The sequence below is a fragment of the Ruditapes philippinarum genome, unplaced genomic scaffold (genome assembly GCF_026571515.1).
Source record: "Ruditapes philippinarum isolate M1 unplaced genomic scaffold, ASM2657151v2 ctg26241_1_1_1_1, whole genome shotgun sequence".
NCBI lineage: Eukaryota > Metazoa > Mollusca > Bivalvia > Venerida > Veneridae > Ruditapes > Ruditapes philippinarum.
In genome coordinates, this window is record NW_026863417.1 from 1 (window position 1) to 6,304 (window position 6,304).

General features: G+C 33.8%; 1 long non-coding RNA gene across 1 annotated transcript; it reads left to right on the forward strand.

Moving 5' to 3' along the window:
- Positions 1–384: 384 nt before the first annotated feature.
- LOC132722083 (uncharacterized) lies at positions 385–2,077 on the forward strand. The gene is made up of 3 exons (XR_009624571.1): positions 385–491; positions 740–794; positions 1,986–2,077. It is a non-coding gene; the product is annotated as an uncharacterized LOC132722083 (long non-coding RNA).
- Positions 2,078–6,304: the final 4,227 nt, after the last annotated feature.

Here is a 6,304-nt window from a genome sequence, read left to right on the forward strand (position 1 = left end):
ACACATGTACCGTGTCAAGATATGGTGGGCGGACTTTAAATCAGACGATCAGTATTTTTGTCATAGGTAATTCTTATATGAACGTTTCTTTAATGTCTTAATTGTAAAATTGATAATTGCGAATGTTTTAGAAAAAAAAACATGAATTCCAGGAGAACAAATGTAATTTGTTACCTATTTTGATTTTTTCAGAGGTAACACATCTTTTATCATTTGGTAACTAAGTGTAGAAACTTCACACACTCATTCATTATTCATTACAATTATTTATCTAATACATACATGATTTATATGTTATCATAGTTATATAATTGTCCGTGCCCTTACTATATCAGACCTACGTTAGCCGTAAATAGTGTAAGGATGTATTACGGTTTCTCTTGCAGACAACTCGTTTTATGACATTGCAATTGTGTGTTTAATTGCTATACAAGGATTAACAATAAGTATTGCAGTAGGGATATGCGCATATAAACTTCACAATAAAAACGGTATGTATTGCTGCGAGTTATATAGGATTTTAATAAATGGTTAATGTTGTTTGAAAGTTCTGAGAACCATTTTACATTTCTATGCCAAGATATTCATATAACTGTATAAGTTATGTAACAACATTGCATTTAATAATTTGAAATTAAATTAAATAAAATATTTTCAAAATAAATATTTCAAATAATTATGACCTTTTGCCATTCTTACTCTTAGTGTTGCATACTACTGAACCCTATAATTTTTGTAGGCTTAGCCAGGACAACATCTAGCCAAAGTAAAGTGAAAACTATAATACCGACTGTGTAAGTTTATTTCAATAAACGTTTTAAAACGTTTTATTCCACTTAGTTTGAAGTTCCAGAACGTTTATGAGTGAAATGCTTCGCTTATTAAAAGATGATCAGAATTTTAAACAAACACACGGAACTTTAACGTGATTGCAATGGCTTGTATATTGATTAATAAATATCCGGTTTATTTTTACTCAAAAAATACTTTATCATCACATGTGTGCGAGTACATTTTTGACTACATAGGTAGACTTATCATTTCCTTGCTTTGTTATTTTTATACCATCTGACCAACATATCAAGTTTAAATTTTCATGTCCATGGGCTAAAACGTTGTCTTGTAAGGAATTTAGAAAGTATTGTTCAGTAAACAAATCTATCTATACTTAAATAAACATGCGTAAAGACATGTACTTTACTGTCTGGCCCATGTGGCACAACAAGATAAAGAACCTTTGCTGTCTTGAGTTCAACCAATGCATTCTACGTTTATACACTGGCAAAAACGTAAACACCTTTTAAAGACAGATTAACTAATAACTGCAAAGCATCTAACGTAATCCACATAGGTAAAGTGCAATTTGATGGCGGAACCAAACTTGCTTAAATAGTAGCTGGCATTTAAAGCTTTAGCAGTTCTGAGCTTACAGCATATAAAATATTATTGTTAAAGGCGTTCTATAAGGTTTCCAATAAAACTATGTTGTCAATACTGAAACATTACGTGTACATGTACATGTAATTTATATGGCTGCTTTAAAATAGAGTACCTATGACCGCCAACATTATCTTTTATTAAGTAAAAATGTGTGTTCTTTCTTTCGACTGATTGTCAGCTCAACTTTCGGTACTATGCAATACACACATAAAGAAATTGTGTGCTGTATACTGTGTGTATTAGTGTAATAAGTCCCTGATGAAGGTATATTAAGCCGAATATAGTTGTGTATTTTGTATACACTAACACTATATAATCGTCTATCGTCTCCACTACTGCGTTTAAGATTTGCAGTAATGTCAGACTCAAATCATTTTAGCATCATCATTAAATAAATCCTTTGTCATCTCCATCAACATTTCTTAAACTGGCTTATAAATGAAATCGAAAAGATGTCTGTCCTTTATAATTTGCTTAGACTCATCGAGTAAATATGTGGAAATCAGATAAGTATAATAATAATTCTATGATAGAATTTATTTCAGACAAGTTCAAAGAAAGGAGACTTATGAAATCGTGAAATTTGAAAGAAGGGGCGCAAGCGGAGTTTATGACAAAGCGGATATGGAAAGTAATGTATTTTCTTACATTTAAATATATCACTTTAAAAATTCATAAAAGTAGTATAGGGGCCGGTTTAGGGCCACGACTGCGCATGCGCGGCGCCATATTGGATTCTATTTTTAGAATAACATTATCGTTCTTTTTTTAGAATGACATCATCACGTTATAAATAGAAATAAATAATATCTCCCGGAAGTATACGGAGCTGACTCGTATACACGATTTAGGGCTTGAATCGCAGACATTGAGGGTCAGGTCCTCGGCCCTAGACGGAGAGATAATTACCATCATGACAGATAAAAGAAATGTTTGTAAATAGATACGTACTTAACATTTTAATTTATAAAAAATAGTTTTTTAATAGGTTCAAAATAATATTGATACAAATATAACTCGTTTACTTACCTACATTTAGTAAGGAAATGACTGTCATAGCGTAACGTTCTTGTAGACTGCGCATGATCTATTTTTAGTCGCGGTATTTCACAACCACCAGGAGCTATTTCATCAGCCCCACGCGGGTGTCAATGAAAGAAAAAGGCATTAAGTACAGTCGCCGCTCAGTCTAGATTCACAATACCTAGCGGCACTATGTTGAACAAAAACCCTTTATCCTTCGTTACTAAATATAACTTTTTATTAATCACAAAAGAATCTATTATCCTTTCAAACGCAGCGACCGTCAAGTACAGTCGCCACTTAGTCTAGATTTACAATACCTAGCGGAACTATGTTGAACAAAAACCCTTTATCCTTCGTTACTAAATATAGCTTTTCATTAATCACAATCGATTAATAGAATTGACGGACCTTTTCTCTTCGCATGCATTCACAAATTTACGCTTTATATATCGTACCCCCTTAATTAGGTTCCTTTCAAGTGCATACTACGGTCAACTGATTGCATATTTTAAACACGGTTGCCCTTAACAACTTGTCAAATTTTGTGATTTTTATGAACACTTCAAATTCCCGTTTTTTTTTACGAAAATTGATTTTGAATGAATACACTTATGTATACGAAGTTGTAAACTGATTTTGAATGAATAACTTATGTATAAGAAAGTTGTAAACTGATTTTTAAATGAAATTTATAATACATTTAAGCTATAAACCGGTTTTTTATCGTTTGGGCAACCGTTTACGCTCAAAATTTTTGAGATAAAGTCGTTATAAGATAGAATAAACCGAAAGCTTTCGTTTTGACCCGGGGTTCTCGATTCGATTTTCAGCCGTTTTTGAGTTATGACGCAAGAGCGATTTTAAACCCTAAATTGCGAAAGTCAATAAAAACGTTAGAACTTTTTACCAATCGATTCGTCTCGTCGCGCTGATTAAGAAAATATATAGTTTTATGGGTTTATCTTTTACCGTTTTCGAGTAATTCGAGTTTAAAGTCACCGGAAGTGACGTCACAGAAATTTCAAAATCGATTTCTTCGTTATTACTTGACCGAATATATACGTGTTTGGTATCGTTGGAAAGCATTTTACCACACCTGTTACCTGACGCTATTCAAAAAGCCATTGGACCGGAACTGAAATCACTGAAGCGTAAAAACGTGTTTTCTGTACCACGCCTGGACCGATCTAAGGCGTGTTTGGTATCAAATGAAATGTCTCAAGCCGCTCTTTATGAATACGGACTAAAATCGAAATTAAAATCACTCATGCGTAAAAATCATTAAAATAACTAAAATAAGCTTACCCCCAGTCTTTACTCCTTGCCTATCAAACTATTTATGACAAGTTACTATAGCCTATCGTTTTCGGTCCAGTTACGACAGGTTTAAACCGGTATTGCTATTTTTTATCAACCAATCAAAATGGAGAACGATGACGTTCTTACCAAAAATAGATATGACTTGCCCAGTGGAGAGTATATAAGAGAGCGCTTTAGCCCCCTTCGTCATTCTGACTTCAGAACTCTAGCGGCGGTGATTGGCAACCAGAAACACTTAATGATTGGCTATGACAATGCGTCAAATCTTGGAAAATGTTGACGTTGAGGAAAGTGTTTCATTTCGAAACACATCCCTGCATTATCATTTAAACTTTATCAAATGGATAGGGATTATTGTGATTGCCTTGATATGTACTATACCTGTTTTCTTGATTTACGTGTACTCGGATTGTGGTGTACCAGCCAACGATGGAGACATACGACCAAAGTTGAACCAAACTGTATGCACTTTCGTTGAGCAGTTTCATCTTCAAGACAATTTATATGCTACAGTGTGCAATCAGGCTAATTATGTATTCCTAGATATTAGAGAGTTCATTAATGGAACGGCTACAATTCGCGGCATAGACTTGAACCTACTTCAGTGGATAAGCCTAAAGAGGTTTACTTCAAGTATAGACAAGGTTCTGACACTGCGGAAAGAGTAAAGTACAGTAGGGTGAACGTGTCAGTTTACACGCAAAACGCACGTTACACGCTATACGAACGCACGTTACACGCTATACGAACGCACGTTATACGCACGCAAAACGAAACGAAATACGCAGACGCACGCAAAACGATATACGCTAAACGAAATACGCTAAACGAAAAACGCACGCTAAAACGCACGCAAAATGAAAACGTTTCTAAACCTTTATTAAAACATCGTAATCATTTTAAGTTTTTAACAACTTTAGCTACATGTAGAACGTTTAAGCGATAAATTTTGATTATCATATAGATCTATACTGTAAGGTAGCTAGAAATGTATTTTAAACGAGTTTATGTAAGAACTGAAATGCACTCAATCTAGCACCGAAATAAATTTTTGTCACAGCCTCAACAAATTATTTTTAGATATATTTATAAGCTATCATGCGCTAATATCGAAAGTAAAAAAGTTAATGTAAAGTGTTCCTTTTTATGCGCAATCGGGTAAAGAACTATCCCTTGCATTCACTACGTAATCTCTACGTAATAGTCCAAAATGGCCGACATTGAAAAATTCATTGCAAATTTTTATAAAATATACAGTGGTAACAATTAAATTCAGATGGATTTATGTGGCAAATCTATATATTAAGTGAGGCTGCATCATAAACAATCGAACTATATAAGCTTGAGTGTAAAATAAAGGAATTAACTATTTTGACAGAAGTCACGAAAACAGATTAAAAACACAGGATTCTACCACGGATAACATTGAGGGAAATGGATAACATTAAAGGAAAAGCTTCCAGAATCAAGAATGATTAAATTGCTGGCACAATACGTAGATTCAAGTTGATGTCCTGTATGTTCCATTAGGACACCGCATATGATTTACTGTCTTGTCGCCAGTAAAAGCTTCTCAAAACGAAAGTGAAAGTAGAAATAATCAGCGAAATCACTAAAAAAGGTAAAATTTCTAGGACATTACAATATATTAGTATACAGTAGATCTATATAAATATTAAGAACGCAATTTTATTTTAGGTCTGAAACTGTAATCAAGAGGAAAAAAATGAGGAAAATTATTGGATTTACAAAGACAGCACAACAGAAAATATTTTTCATATCACTTAGAATTGAAACTAATTGACCTGCGCTTAATATGTAATATGAAATTAGGCAAAGCCTATGAACGGGGAAGTCGTTAAAAATTCCTTTCTTTCTTTCCGTTTTAAAATTGTCATTCGGTATTACATGCACCGCTTCCCTTTTCACTCGGAACACTCGACATTTATTATTTATCCGAAAAGTTGAGATTTGTTCCGTTATCGGAATTGAGTTACATTGTAAATGGTGGCCCCGACTAGAACTGACACTGAAAATTTCATTGATAGGTATAGAATTCTACATATTTTTTAATTGTTTTTTATTTGATTTTCTTTTAAATATACACATGTAGTCTATAGCCGGGCATTTTAGTCACAGCCCGGCCAGACCTGCGGTTTTTGACTTCCCCGTATTAATATGCTTTATCACACACCAGTGCTGATTTTGCCACTCAGTAAATATGGTATTGCACATCCATGCATATAATTTGACATGACCTCATTAGCGTTATAAAAACATTATGTAAAGATGGCTAAATGGTAGCGTTATACTATAGGCGTGTAAATGAAAAACAACTACTCTTATTTCCACTTTAAACGGTCTTTATTTTGTGTATGTGATACAGTAGGGTGAACGTTTCAGTTTACACGCAAAACGCATGTTGCGAAAAAAAACGCATGCACGTTACATGCTGTACGAACACACGTTACACGCACCCTTTATGGAAACGAAATACGCAAACGCATGCAAAACGAAA